At 43.8% G+C, this 16,194-nt stretch overlaps 1 pseudogene across 1 annotated transcript; it reads right to left on the minus strand.

Annotated features, from left to right (window-relative positions):
• Positions 1-6,695: 6,695 nt before the first annotated feature.
• Positions 6,696-8,061, minus strand: LOC308421203 (interferon-stimulated 20 kDa exonuclease-like 2; annotated as a pseudogene). Its single transcript has 2 exons — positions 7,968-8,061; positions 6,696-7,835 (listed from the first exon to the last, which is right to left on the minus strand). The product of its transcript is annotated as an interferon-stimulated 20 kDa exonuclease-like 2 (transcript).
• Between the last annotated feature and the right edge of the window lie 8,133 nt (positions 8,062-16,194).

A 16,194-nucleotide genomic window follows, 5' to 3' on the forward strand; every position in this document is an offset into this window, starting at 1 on the left:
GAACAGTGAAGGGCAGTGGCCTCTGGGGGAGTAGAGACGGTAACCAAGTGCAGCAAGGTTGAGGTTTTATAGGGCAGGAAGCGTTCTGTAGTGGAAGGTTCTGTCTGCAGATCTCTAACCCTGCACTCTCAAGGTTGTAAATGCCAACGGAGGCTGGCATGACGTTTTTGGGAGCATCCAGGATCCTAACTTCCTGCAAAAGATGCCATCTTCATGTCATCCTTCCTGCTCTAGCTCCTCTGCTCACCAGAGGCGTTAAGGTTATTGACCCTTTAACTTGTACCGCTACAATCAGAAATGCACGCACACAGCCATTGGGCGGACACTTAAAGGGTCCCAGTGTTGTCTTCCAAAAGGCCTATACTATCACAGGACTCCCAGAGGTTATCAGTGAACACAGGGTGCAGATGGTGAATCCTTAGCACAGTGATGGGAAACAATGGAAGGACCCTGTCACATTTTCAAGTAGGTATGGCGTTAAGTATCCCTGAATGCTACATCCTTTCTGTGCACCTCGGGATTTAAAATGTGATTACATCTTCTGAAGAAACAAGTGAAAACAAGAAAAGGAAACCAAGATACCAAACCCACTCTTGCTGATTCCAAGAAGTACTCACTGACAGGAACGTGGTGTAGCTGTACTCTGAGAGGCTCTGCCAGAGTCTTGCCGATACTGATGTGGATGCTAGCAGCCAGTTACCATTGGACTGAATGTGGGAACTCCAGTGGAGAAGTTAGGGCAAGGACTGAAGGAGCTGAAGGAGTTTGCAATCCCATAGGAATAACAATAAAACCAACCAACCAGACCCCATCAAAGCTCCCGGGGCCTAACCCACCAACCAAAGAGAACACATGGATCCAGATGGATATGTAGCAGAGGATGGCCTTACTGGGCATCACTGCGAAGGGAGCCCCTTGGTCCTCTGGAGGCTCAGTGACCCAGGGTAAGGGAATGCTAGGGCTTTGAGGCAGAAGTGGACAGAAGGGTGGGGGAACATTCTCATAGAGGCAGGGGGAGAGGGTTGGGGAGGGAAAACTGGGAAGGGGGATAACATTTAAAATGTCAATAAATAAAGTAGCCAATAAAAAATCAGAAAGAAAATAAAGGAAAGCAGGTGGAGGTAGGGGGAGTTAGAAACTTTTTATTTTCTGGAAGGCTTCTGCTCATTAAGATGTTGAAAGCAACTTTAACACTGTTTCTCACCAGAGTGACAATTCTAGCAGGCTTACAGATTAGTATCCCGGGACTCTCAAACCGGATGTCCATATTTTTTCAGAATGTGCGAGGGCCTTTGATGGGCTTGGTGATCACCAGATACAAAATAATATTGCCCACCACATAAAGTACCTCACCAGGTGATTCTGAGAAACTGGCCCTTTGGGCAAATAATTTGAGCAGAGGGAAATGGTGCCCACTGTGAGCCCCCACTGACCCCCACTGAGAGACGAAACATTTACTACCATGTGAAAGCGCCTGTGACATTTCAGGAATTCCAAAATGGCATGTATGTCTTTAATGCCATTCTGTCTTGAGAACCAGAGCTGAGAGCTTGATCAGCACCACACAGCCTGCTTCTCACTAGGACCCTCTTCCTTTGGCAGGAGTTTCTCCAGATTACACATAATCACTGAATCCCTGGATGTGAGTCTTCTAAGGGCAACAGCCTAGAAACAGCACTGAGCTTACATCCCTGCCTTGCCCTTGCTCCCTGGAACTCAAGCAGGTCAGGAGGCAGGAACTGATGCAGAGACCATGGAGGGATGTCACTTACTGGCTTGCTTCTCCTGGCTTGCTCAACCTGCTTTCTTATAGAACCCAGGTCTACCAGCCCAGGGATGGCACCACCCACAATGGGCGGGGGCAGGGATGGCACCACCCACAATGGGCGGGAGCAGGGATGGCTCCACCCACAATGGGCTGGTCCCTCCTCCCTTGATCACTAGTTGAGAAAATTCCTTACAGCTGGATCTCATGGAGGCATTTCCTCAACTGAGGCTCCTGTCTCTGTGATAACTCCAGCTTGTGTCAAGTTGACTCAAAACCAGCCAGTACACTTGCTATACCTTACCAATATTCTTTAACACGTCTTGACTTATGGCTTTCTTTGCTCTGTTACTATGAAAAGTTCATGAAATCCCCACCCCATCCCCGGAACGTGGGATGTGGGAGAACTGAGTCTATGTTCCCAAGCCACGGCTGCTCATACTTGCCTCCAGAACAGGTAGGTGGCTTTTATTCCTCTGAAGTGAACACGCTTTTGTTCTGCTTTTGTCGTGGCAATGAGTGGAGAGAAAGGGATAACTTTCAGGAGTTGTTCTTACTTTGTCTCCTGGAGGCTGTCAGGTTTAGCAGTAATCCATCTTCCTGGTCCTAACTTAGCCATCTTAAATGACTTTAGAGGGTAGGTGGAAGTGCTTGGTTCATCATGGTTCCTCATGTTGGGGACTCCCATTCTAATGCTGCTATTGAGACACTGCAGTTCAAAAAGCACAGTGTGCTTTGCTTTAAGTCATGCATCTTGTCAGGGACTGATGTGCCTTAGTAATGACATCAAGATCGCATCTGAGGCCTAAAGTAGAGTTCTCCCTGTTCTGTTGTATCCCCCCCCCCACTCAATATACCCAACAAATCCATTTGGAAAGTGCCATGATCTATGACTTTCGTCTGTTACGATAAAAATGTCATTACGTTGTTACTGAATCAGAACATAGTATTTGGGGTGACTTAAATCTGTGTCCATGGGCCATGTAAATTCCTATTTGACATCAGTACATGCTATGTCCAAGTCACAGGGAACCCCCCCCCCCCAACCACCAAGGAGCCAATTTCGATGCAAACAGATAAGGGCCTTTATTATGAGCTTGTGAGCAAGGACTCTCACCATCACTGTCAAAGCACCGTGCGCCAGAAGAGAGAGCCCGAGTCTAAGGATGCGGGGTATTTATTATAGTTAAAGCAAGCTTGGGGAATTTCCGCACGGGTCAGCAAGTTAATATTTTTAAAACTGCGTTTCTGGCATAATCTGAAGAAACCAAACATGGGGGCAAAATTACCAGACACACAGGATGGGTAGGTTATCTATTTTCTGCAGGATGTCTTGGGTTAGCTATATGAACTTTGACCCTGCTGTTGTAGCCTGACTGGCTGTTGCTGGAGGCTGGAAGGTGGGTTGAGGGGTGTGCCGTAGGGTGTTTGCTTAAGTAGACTGTGTGGCTTTTCTCCTGGAATTAGAGTTTAGCCCCTGGAGCTTCAAAAACTGGGATTGGTTGAGCCTTACTCTTTTAGAGGTGAGACCTGTGTTTTTCCTCTGGTGTGTTGTCTGTGATATCTCTTGAGGTCATGTCTTTGTTATGCCTCACACATGACTGGGCAGTATGCCTGCAACAAATGTTCCACTCGGGTTTATTGAAAGAAAAGAGAAACGATTGTATAAACAAAGGAGCCAACAAAGCCACCATACATTTCTTCATTCACCATCTCTTCAGCTCTTCCCCTTCCCCACGAATTAGGCCAATATTACCCGGGACAGAGCCTGAGGCAAGAAGTCACATGCCCTCCTTACAGCAAACCCAGAGATGGTAAGGAGAAAAGGGCACATTTAGACTAGAAAGTTAAACAAAGGTGGGGGGCTCACCTGGAGTCTAGTCACCTGACCCTTATGGGGCTCTGGGGTGGTAAGTGCCCTAGAGGATGTAGGCTGGAGACCAAGCTTCTGCCAGTCTTCAGTTAGCTGTGAGCTTCCCTGGGAGATAGCCTAAGGCCCCCAGCTTCTATTAGCCTAGGGAGGTTCTCTGGAGGACAGGGAACTGTGAGCCATTAGCTGCTAAACACTCAAATGAGCTGGGGGTTAAAAGGGCTCTGCAGAAACCCACAGCATCTCCCTGGGCAGACATTATTAGTATGCTTCAGCCGTCTCCACAGCAGGTCCCAATTATGTTCAGTGCCTTCCAACTCACTCTGGACCTTGCCTTGGGCTCATCGTAGAATGTCATTTACCTGGGCTTTCCAAGTGACATGACACTCTTTTGCTCAGAAATCCTTCCGTGCTTCTTAGAGCCTAGGCTTCTATAGTTAATCATTGCCTTTGAATGCCTTCAGATTGCTACCCAGGCATGCAATTGCTTTCTTATTAAGCCTGGATGTTCCCTATAGTATAGATTGTGGCAATAAGTGGAAATCCATTAGCCTGTAGCCTTTAGCCCTATGCTGGAGGCTTTAGAGGTGCGGCAGTCCTGTGCAACTGTCAAGAGTAGCGATAGTAACCAACACGAACACACATTCTGAAGTACTTTCCATTTGCTCAGGGCCCCTCAGCCTCTCCACTAATGTCAGGTAGGACATTTTAGGCAGGGGAGGATAGAAATAACCATCAACTTGACATGCTGCTTTGACTGACCAGTAAACACATCCTTTCCCTGAAGGTGTACCCAGAAACCTGTCAGCAACCCGGGATTCCCCACTGCATCTCACATATACCCAACCTCAGACCATAAAAATGAGTTCCTTTCCTTAGACCTTAATAATATTCATTTCTATTCAGACATATGTTCTGAAACTAAGGGACAAGGGCTGATTTAGAGTAGCTGCTTTGGGGTACATGTGTTATAAGGCAACCTCTACCTGCTGAGTGTATTTTCAAAGGAAAAAAAAACACTACTTACCATTCCATGCCTACACAGAATGGTGTATCCTTATGATTAAGATCAAATACATCATGAGAAAACCAAAGGTATCCTTCTAAACTAATTAGCTCCTCCTCCTAGACCCCATGAAAGGATACTGAAACTGTAATAGGGTCCTTGTGTGCTCTCTCACTGGGGTTATGTGATGTTCTTTTTCCAGTGTTAGTCAAATTGTGTACCCTTAATAAAACTCACTGTTCCCTTGTGTGTGTGTGTGTGTGTGTGTGTGTGTGTGTGTGAGAGAGAGAGAGAGAGAGAGAGAGAGAGAGACAGAGACAGAGACAGAGAGACAGAGACAGAGACAGAGTGTGTTTTGAATGTGTGCGTGAGAGAGAGTGTGTGAGAGAGAGTCTGTGTGTGTGAATGTATGTGCTTTTCATATTGTTGAACATGGTGCCAGAACCTAGAAACACTTGGACAATTACAAGCATCAGATAGGTGGAAACAGAGGAAAGATAGTAAGACATTACTGAGCCAGGCTCTTACAACATCTAAAAGAAATGAAATAACCCGACTGAGAGAATGAGCAAAAGTGTCACTATCAGATAAGGTACTTACAACACCCAACAGAAATACCCTGGGGAAACCCCACTAAAGTGCTACTGTTTCCATTCGGAGCTTCTGGACAGAACGTCCTCTCCATGGACAAGCTTCCTGTGTCTCATTCCCACCTCAGGTAGTTTTGTATTGTGGGATAGAGGGTAGTAATTTCCATTAGTACCATGCCTGGGAGAAACAAAGGTTACCTAAACAGATTTGGTGTCTCTCAGTTTGACTACCAGACAATTCAAAGAATAGGTTCAAAGAAGTGGGTATGTTACCAGGAACCTCGTTCTGGGAAAAGGACAAATTGCCAACCACCATGGGTAACTTGTCTCCTCGAAAAAGCTTTTATCTAAATATAACAACTTGTCAGGGCATGTCACACAGTAAGACGGAAGCCCAGAAAATGATGGCTCATAAGTGACATCATAGGGCAGGACCATGTCTGCTCAGCTGTAAGATCTTTGATTTTCTATTTAAACTTTGACCTCACCTCATGATCCTGAAGTTGGACTTGGGAATTATAGCAGGAAGGATGGGAGAGTGGGTGGGAAAGAGTTCTAGAGCTCTTGGTCTCTCCTCCCATCATGGGCATCTTGAATAGTTGTTTTTTTTTTTTTTTCCCTTCCACTTTTAATTTGTCTCTTTTAATTGGCTTAGTGAAGATAATCCATGTTCAGTAACATCTGGAATCATTTCTCTTCTGGTTGTGCACAAGGACATAGTACTTCTTAACATCCTAGCATTTCAGGACTTTCTGTTCTGACTGTCACAATCCGAGGGGTCCAACCTGAGCCAGAAATTGGAATCTTGAAGGATACTTTAAATAAATATGTGGGAGTCTGGACACAAGAGCTCTTTTCACTCTTAGAAACCACTTTCAGTGGGCTTCACACCATATGTCACTTTAGCATTAATTACGTATATTACACCACCCTACCCAGGACCCAGGCAGAGAGCTTCCATAGAGCACCAGTGGAGGTCACTGGTGTGTTTGGGGCTCCGCGCTCTGCGCTGGCCTTGGCTGTGTCCTACTCATGAAGGCTGTTCCCAGAGCATCCCCTGCTCCAGTGTTAAGTGGTCTCAGGCTTGAAGCCCCCTGAGGCAGGGTCCATGTATGTCACAGGCACTAGCACATGCTGTAGGGAGTGCTTTGGTCCTCAGCCAATTGCTGCCTGTTTACTAGCACAACATGTCTTGATCAGCCAAGTAGCCCATCAGGGCAGACTCCCATGTTCTAGGAGCAGAGAGAAGAGAGAACTTGATGGAGTACTGTCAGCACTGTTAGGACTTTGGGGAAGATATCAGATGTACATCTTTTTTTTTTTTTTTTTTAAAGCTGAGATGAAATTTCAATGGGTATTAAGTCTTTCCGGTCAAGCCCCTCTCCCCAATGATTCTAGCTTCTACAGGTGAGGAGCTGGCAAAACTGTGGGTTGTCTCTGACTATATGCGTCTCCCTGGGATTGCTAATTTTCTGGAGGATTCTGGGCCAGGTGCTGTTCCCATTCAACTTCAACCAACTTGTACAGCTCCAATGTGGCCTGGGCATCTTCCACCGAGGAATGCCTATTTTTTCCAACCTGGATGTCCCAACTCCCCAGCTTCTTGGTGAGATGCTTCAGTGACAAAGTGACATTTTCTGGGCAGTTAGCCTTCTGGTTGAGGAGCGGTATTTGGGAAGTGTCTTGAGTGAGGGACTTGGGATGAAAGTTCTGTAGGACTTTGTAGTCACTGTGGATGGCATGTCCTACCACTCCCTTCCCTGAGAGTATCTTCAAAACCTGACTCCAGGCCGTCTTAAAGGGCGTAGTATTAACCATGTGGCACTTCCGGATGCCACTTCCATCTGGTCCGGTAGTCCACAGTATAGCAAACAGGGGAGGATGCACTCATCTTAAAGCACATCTCCACTGTAAGTCACAAGGCTACACTGAGCCAAGGAACTTACATGCCCCTTGGGTCCTGTGCCCAGCATCTCACAGTCTATTGCCATCTTCCCTGGCATGGTTTTGGGGACATTTAGGACACTTATCCTCTGAATGAGCTTGGGTGGAGTTCTGTACAGCATTTTTGTTCAAGAGCTTCTTCTTGGAGCCTTTATCCTTTGACTGAACTTGGGTGGAGTTCTCCTTAGCAATTTTTCTTTTCTAAGGACTTCTTGGAGCCCTCCTTCTGGGTGAAAGAGGTGGGGTTCTTAGTCTTTGAAAGGGCACTCTAAAAGTCCCCTAGCAAATCTATTTTAGTCAAAACGGAATCAGACTTCTTTGAAGGAGTAGGGGTCAGCCAAGATGATGATGCTTGCTTGTCTTGAGACCGTTCTGAGTCCCTCCCAGAGGCAGCTGCCTCTTTCTTCTTCTTTGGGCATGGAAGGAGCTTCAAAATACCATCTACTCTTGAAGTTTCTTCTTTCTTTGGAGGTTCTGAGTTCAACTTAGACACCTTGCTAGGGGGTTGGTTCTTTTTATTCAGAAATCCTCTCTGTTCCAAGAACCTTCGCTTCTTGACAAAACATTGATATTCGGCACTTCTTCCAAATGCCTTTTTCGAAGGTTCCTCAGAGTCCAAATTGAGGTCAGTGGATGGTGGGAGAAAGCCGGGAAGAACGGCTCACTGACAGAAAAAGGATGAGAGTCTCATTCTCTGTGGAATCTCATAGTTCAACATGAGGAGTTCATGTTTGCCTTGGGGACGAAAGTAATCCTGATACTTGCCCCATAGGCCTCCAAGTTAGGTCCCACTTAGATAGCAAGCGTCCGGATGCAGGCACAGGTACATGGATGAATGCCGAGACCACAGGAACACAGGCGCCCCCGGAAGGTGGCCAGCGAACATGCGCCGGCAGCATCCCCCTCCCCCATCCCCAGATGTAAATCTTACTAGCTGGCCTTGCTCCGCTGCCATCTGCAAGCCAGGTCCTGGTTTGTTTTAGTATGTCCTGGAGCTCTGCGTGTTACTGAAGCTTTAAGGTCAGAGGCTTGGTCCTGGAAGCTCTACCACATTAGGTTTGGTCACCCATTCTCAATAGGCCAACTAAACAAATAACAGTAAGCAGAGAAAAGAGATTATCCAATGCACCCATTTTTGGAGAAAGTGATGTAGAGATCCAGAGACAACATCCCCATCCAAATCTATCTTTGGGGTCCTGGTGTGAGGTTCATGCTTAAATGTAAGCCAGGGTCCATGCATAGCTAAGTAGTCATGGTGAAGACGTAGTTCTACCCAGAATCCTCTGTTCCAATGTCTCCTGTCAGGTGGTCTGACAAGTTGGTAGAATTGTGTGCTATCTCTTCCTCCGAGACAAATCCCTCCTCTGATTGGCACCAGGCTTTTGCCTTTCCCTTCTCTCAGCCTGAGACTTCTCAGTGAAATTCCAGTCTCTTGGGCAGTTCATTGTTTTAATCGTCTGAGAGCTAAAGGGAGGGCTCATTCCTGGTAGGATAGTTACTTAGGGACCCTTGGCAGGCAGTTGGCCTTGCTTCCTTCCATCAGTATCAGCCCGTTTCTTGCTCAGATCACCTGTTAGTGGCCATCTGAACTTTAATTGCACGTGGCCACTACCCTGTTATGAGTTCCTTAATGTGACAATGGAGCGACCTCAAATTGTATCGAGGTCCTGGAGGCAACGGGATGATGACCTCACTGTGCCCTGCACAGTGGAACTCAGCTCCCCCATTTATTAGCTCTCTGCTGAGATGGCCTTTCATGGGTAATCAATAGCTAACCGGATAAATGGAAAGGCTCCTCACAAATCCATTGCTTGATTGCTGAGAGGCAATGTTTTATTCATTGACAGGTCTGATTTAGCATTCAGTGGTGAGGACTGAGAGTTTGTCCCAGCTGTTCACGTTCACTGTGAGGCAAGCGGGGCTTTAGGGTTGTTTCTACAAAGCAGACCCACTGTAGACTATATTTAGCATCTTTGGTCATTAACTGCCCGTAAACAATCTGGATGCATTATCCTTCTCATTGTTCACAATTAAATTTCCTATCAAGGGGATTATAATGGAGACTCTTTGATCTTGTATCCAATCTCAGAAAAGAAAAACAAAAGAAAGAAACACTACATATCCATTTGAAAAGTCCTGCCAGGACTCCTTTTAGCTTGCTAATGACAAAAATTAATCACAACCACCTTTACTAAGGATCTATTGTGTGCGCATACATTGACTATGAAAATCTTTGTGTGTGGGTATGTATCTGTTTTAGGCATACACAGTGTGTACAGGTTTGGGTGCATGTGTGTATGGAAGCAGGGTTCAACACTGAGTGTCTCTCCACCTTACTTTTGGAGGCCAAGGTCTCTCTCAAAGAATTTAGAGCTCCCTGATTCAGACTATTTGATCAGCAAGCCAGGACTGTATCTCCATCTTTTAGCTTGGATACTGGATATCTAAACTCAGGTCTTTATTCTTTTACACCAAACATTTTGCTGACTTAGCCATTTCTAAAGCCCCAAAGAGAGAGAAAGAGAGGGAGGGGGGAGAAAGGGAGGAAGAAAGGGAGGGAGGAAAAAGGGGAGGAGGGAGGAGGAAGGAAAGGAGGGAGGGGGAGGGATGGGGAGGAAGGGAGGAGGGAGGGAGAGAGGGAGGAAAGAGAGAGAGGGAGAGAGAGAGAGGGAGAGAGGGAGAGAGGGAGAGAGAATACAGTTGTGGAGGTCAGAGGACAACTTTCAGAAGTCTGTTCTCTGCTTCTGCTGTGGGTTGTTGGGATTGAACTTAAATCATCACACCGATAGGGAAAGTACTTTTACTCCAAACCATCTCCCTGGAACTACTTTTAGTTTGTTTTTATGTTTTTTAACCTGATACTGCTTTTCATAGCAACCCACCAACAGTGTAACAGGGTTCCTTTCTATGCCATTACCAAAACTTACTAAATAAATAAATAAATAAATAAATAAATAAATAAATAAATAGGTTGATAGCTGCAGATAGCTACCCAGGCAAGTACATACACATCACTGTATCAGGGGCAGGCTTATATGTTCCTGTGGTTTTGTTTTCTAATTCCTTGATAGATAATGATATTGATCACTTTCTGAAATACCTCTTGATACTGTGGGTTACATGTCATATGTAGAGAAAGATCACATCCAGATCTTTTGGACTCTAACAGTCAATCTGTGTTCTTTTTGTTTTTGTTTTTGTTCTGGCATGGGTAGTCAGCCCCATTTATATGAGATATCAAGGCTTCACCAGGTATGTGGCTCAAAGTCAACTTCTCTTGGTTTGTTTTGTGGGTTGTTTTCTGGGTGGGAATGGTCCCTTGATTTCATAGTTGCTTCTTATGCTTTTGTATCCTATCCAAATATAATTTCCAAGGTGAAGGTCAAAGTTATTTTTCATCTTATGTTTTCTTTTAGGAGCTAAGGTCCCTGGTTACAGTAGGTTTTTAAGTCATTTTGAGTTAACTTTTGTGTACAATGTAGTTAAGGTTCCAATTCCTTTTATCAAAGATTTATTTATTTTATGCATATGAGTACACTGTAGCTATCTTCAGACACACCAGAAGAGGGCATCAGATCCCATTACTGACAGTTGTAAACCATCATGTGCTTGCTGAACTCAGAATCTCTAGAAGAGCAGTTAGTGTTCTTAAACACTAAGCCATCTCTCCAGCTCAGCATTCCAACTCTGTCTTCTTTGCTCCACCTACATTTTCTCCCTCTCCCCCTTTCTTTTTCTATCTTTCTTCCTTCCATTTTTCCTTCCTTCTTCCTTTCTCCCTTCCCTCACTCCCCTTCTTTCTCCATTTCTTTCTTTCTTTCCTTCTTTCCTTCCTTCCTCTTTCCCTTCCTTCCTCCCTCCCTCCCTTTTTTCCTTCCTTCCTTCCTCCCTCCCTCTTTCCCTTCTTCCTTCCTTCCTTCTTTCTTTTTTCCTTTCTTTATTCTCCACATTTGTTTCTTGTTACATGTGAAACTGAATTATCAAGCATATTTTGTTTTGTTTTCTATTCAATATATATAACTTTAACTTTGTGTCCTGTAACTTATCTACCTCATTGTAAGTATGTGGTTGGCGTATGTAGATATGTTTGGTGTATATGTTTGTATACATGTGAAGAGGTCTGAGGATGGCATCGGATTCTCTTGTCTATCATACTCTGCCTTATTCCTTTGAGCCATGGTCTCTCCTTGAACCTGGAGTTTAAGTCTTTCAATGAGTCTGAGAGCCACCAAGCCCTAGAAATTTTACGGTCTCAGTCACCACTCAGTGCTGGGCTACAGGTGTACCTAGGATCATGCCTGGATTCTTGTGTAGAGTTGGTTCTGGGGTTCAAACTCAGGTCCTCATGCTTGCATGGTGAGTGCTGATACTGAGCCATCTCCCCCCACCCCCTGATGGGACCATGTAAAAAAAAAATAAAGATATCTTTGCAGATTCCTTTCAGATTTAAAATGTCTTTCTTTTATTGCTTTGTCTCATCTGTCCTTTCTAGTATATTCATCACTGTGTGCAAAAGAAGGTGTCAGAATAGTAATTGTCCTTTTCCTCGGTTTCAAAGAAGTTGCCCTTGAGAAAGACGCTTGTATACAGTCTCCACTGCATTAGGAAACATTCCTTCGATATTTAATTATTTGCACATGCTGATGAGAGGATGTGTTGCTTATTGAGATGATCCAAGACCTCAATCCTTCCTCCTGCTAAGGCAATATACCCCATCCATGTATTCTTACACATCTGTGTCAATGCTTGGGGAAAGTCCCAGAGCACTACAGTATAAGACTCTTTTAACCTGCTCTTTAAAATGCTTTTCAAAAGTTTTATTTGGGTTGAGAGTGTCTTGCCATCTTCTTTCCTCTTTGGCTTCTTCCTGTCTGACTTTAGTATCAAGGTGATGCTGGCTTTATAAAATGAAATTGAAAGTGTCTCCTCCCTGCAAGAACTTAATAAATGTTGACAATAGTCACTCAGTAAAGGTTTAGTAGTGTCCTGCTGAAGCAGCCTGATCCTGACCATTGTCCATTATTTGCAGACTTCTGATTTCCCATTCAGTTATTGACATTCAGTTATTGGCTTGTCCCAGTTTCACATTTAGTTTTGGTTTCATGCTGGTAGAGTGTATATTTTGGGGTGATCTACTGATTTCTGCCAGGCTGTTGGGTTTTATTTCTATAGTAGTCTTTATTGTTTATTTTCTCTCACTGCTTTGGGCTTATAGGAACATTCCTACCCCTACTCTGTGTATGTGTGTGTGTGTGTATATATGTAGGTATGTATTATGATAGTGTGTAAGTATGTGTGTGTAAGTGTGTGTATGAGTTTGTGAGTGTATGTGTGTGTATGTATATATGTACGGGTGTGTAGGTATGTGTGTATGTATGTGAGTGTGTATATGTGTACATGTTTGGATGTATGTGTGTATGTATGTGAGTATAAGTGTATGTATGTGTGTATGTATGTGTGGGTGAGTGTGTGTGTGTGTGTGTGTGTGTGTGTGTGTGTGTGTGTGTGTGTGTGTATGAAGTTCTTTGAGATATAAGCTATTTTCTTGAGATGTCACTTCTTCCTGAATCATGATTCTTTTGTCATGCTAAACCTGTTTTGGAACTGAACGTGCCATATGTTTTTACTATGTGTTTCCAATTTTGTATCAAGGCAATTTTTCTACTTCCCTTTTTGACGTATTCTGTGACCTACTGTTTATTTAGTCATGCATTTAATCTCCATGCATTTGTAATTTTCTGTTGTTTCTTCTGTTGCTGATCTCTAGGTTTGTGCCATGGTGGTCAGAATATGATTGTCATCCTCTCAAGGCATCTAAACTTGCTCTGTGGGGTGGTCTTTCCTGTCCCGGGGAACGCTCTGTATGCTGTTGGGCAGGTTACTCTGCTGTCTTGGGATGAAATGTTCTATGCATGTCTGGTTGGTCAGGTTGATTTATAGTGTTGTTAAAGCAAACCCGTTTTTCATTTCTTTTGTCTGGATCACCACGCCAGTGTTTACCATTGAAGCCACATGTTGTCTGTTTCTATTCACAAGAGTTTACCAGAATACCTCAGACAGGGGAACTTATGAATGGGAGAAATGTGTCTGTCACACGTTGGGGTTGAGAAATCAAAGGTCAAATGTGTAAGGCTCAGGCTCTAGGAAGTGTCTTTTTCTGCTGCATTGGTAATTCTTATTCTTGAATAGGAGAGGGGTCCCTGGCCCCATTTGAAGGGCACTGATCCCATTCCTGCAGGTATAATGGCCATATTGAATTCCTTCCCAACATGTTTATCTATTCATGCTGTCCCAGTGGAGAGTTAGCTCTAACAATGGAACTTGGGGAGCTCAGCCGTCCAGACCACCTCACCATAGCTGTTGTATCACCGTGCTTGTCAATGTGTGTTGTACACACTCTGGTTCAGTGCACGGGGTTATACATACTGATCATTTTTCATCGAACTATTGACCTCTTAATTGTGATATAATGGGTATAGTCTACACAGAAATATGATTTAAGGATAGCTGCCTTTGGTGTTTATTCCTTTCTTTTACATTTTCCCATATTTATTTGTGTGTGTGTGTGTGTGTGTGTGTGTGTGTGTGTGTGTGTGTGTGTATACACATGCTTGTGCTGTGTGCTGTGGGTGTGCATGAATGGTGTGTCTGTAGAGGTCAAAGGACAGCTTAGAGGTTTCTTGTTATCTGCCTCCACCACCTGTGTTCTAGGATTAAACTTAACCCACTAAACTTTGCCTGCCGAGCCTTATCTCATTCTTGGAACATGCTTTTTAATCCCCCTACTTTACCAGCCAGATTTACTTGGATTTTGTTGTTTTCCTATTTTGGCCCCCTCTCTGTTCTTTGATTAGGGAATTAAATCTGTGTACCCATAAAGTAATTGTTGAGTAAGATCTTCCCTTTATTTTATGCCGAGTTAACTTTTACCAGTGGATACCCCCTCCTCCACCAATTCCTTTGCTCTTAACTCCACTGTTTCACTTTTTTTTTTTTTCTGAAGGCGCACGTGTTCATCAATCCTGGGCCCACAACTATCTTAATTTTTGATCTTTTAACTTTTATGCTGCCATTAAAATGATTTACATACCAGCATGACTGTCTTACATACGGCACCTCGACTTTAATAGAATACTTAATTTAGCAGTAACTTTTATACTTTCATGCTTCCTTGTTCTTATTTAATGTTTTTTATTTCAACTTAGAAGATTACTTTTGGTGTTTCTTATATGGCAGGTCCAGTAGTTTATTAGTTGTGGTTTTTACTGCTATTAAAAAAAAAGCACTATGCCCAAGGCAAGTCTTATGAAAGAAAACATTAACTGGGAGCCCACAGTGTGAGGGGTCTGGTTTATTATCATGGCAGAGAGCATGGTGGCGTGAGGGCAGACATGGTGCTGGAGAAGTTGTTGAGAGTCTTTCATCTGGATCCACAGGCAGCAGGTAGAAACAACAACCCATGGTCAGGCTTGGACTTTTGAAACCTCAAAGCCCCTCTCCCAGCGACACACTTTCTCCAACAAGGCCACACCTCCTAATCCTTCTCCAATCGAATACTCCCTGATAGCTAAGCATTTAAATATATGAGCCTCTGCAGTCCATTTTTATTAACAACTAGCACAAGTATATACTGCCTTGCCTTTTCTTTCCCTGACAAAATCTTTCTCTTTCTCATGCTGAAGGTCACCTTTTTGGAGCTAAGCATTTTTGATCAGAGCGCTCTTTTATTTTTATATTTGAATACTTTAACATTGTGATTTACTCTCTCCTGATCCACAAGACTTTTTTTTTTTTTTTTTTTTTTTTTTTTTTTTTTTTTCTGACAGATTACTGATCACCTTATATGGATCTCTTTTTTTCTTGCTGTTTCCAAACTTTTTCTTTTAATTGTGGAGATTTAAATGCTTAGTGTCTCAGTGAGTCATCTTCGGGTTCAGCTTATCTGAGGCTATTGGATATTGCACATCTGTTTGTTTATAGCTCTGTTCAGATTGGGAGACTATTTTTTTTGTCATGATTTATAACCTTGTCATTCCTTCTTTTCTGCCTTTTCCTTCTGAGACCTACCAAAGCGCATGCTGTCTTTTTGTTATGTGTCACAGAGTCGCAGTTTTTCTCACTCATACACATCCCCACATTTGGGATAATTTCTAATGATAGCCCTCAGGGTTAATGAACTTTCCCCTGTTTGACTGGATCTGCTACTGAAGCTCCAATAGGATTTTTAGTTAGTCATTGAAATTTTCAGCTCTGGGATGTCTTGGGTTCCATTTTGTTTTATTTCCATGGATTGAAGCAGGTTTGTTCATGTGTTGATTCTGCAACGTGTACTCCCAAGAAGCTCACTGACCAGATATGAATGTTTTGAATATTTTTTGGACAATTTGCAGATCTCTATTTATTTGAGCTCAGTCACTGGACATCGGTAATTTTGTCTTTCATGGTGTCCCATTTTCTCGATTCTTCCTGTTCTTTAAAATCTTGTCTTACTGATCTTCCACTTCAAGAGCTGCATCGTTTACTAACTGAAGTTGGGAGGGGGTTTTGTTTGTTTGCTTTTGCTTCTATTTCTTGTTTGTTTCTCAGCCTGACCAGCTAGAGATTTTGGAAGTCCATCTGACTCCAAATGCACCATTGGTATACCTGCCCCACTTCCGTTCCCCTCTTGATTGGCAGGGAGTCATGAGTCTTTCCCCATACCCATTGGCTAAGCCAGCTGCCAGCGACTGCTTCTGCAGCACTCCATATATGGGACTACATGTATGTATCTTTGTAAACAGGATCTCAGGGTCTCATGGAAAGCAAAGACACAGGTTTGCTGGTGGAGGGCACTGGTGGAATGTCCCCCAGGTTCATAGTAACTTCCGTGCCCCTGTCCCAAGCACTAGATGCATTGGGCCACTTCCAGCTTCTGTGTAGATGCTAAAACTTTGAACTCAGGTCCTCGTTCTTGTGCAGAAGGAGTGTTAGTAACTAAGCCATCTCTCCAGGCTCACAGCAATGTCTGCTATTGCTGCTC

This window comes from Micromys minutus (genome assembly GCF_963924665.1).
Source record: "Micromys minutus genome assembly, chromosome: 5".
Taxonomy (NCBI): domain Eukaryota; kingdom Metazoa; phylum Chordata; class Mammalia; order Rodentia; family Muridae; genus Micromys; species Micromys minutus.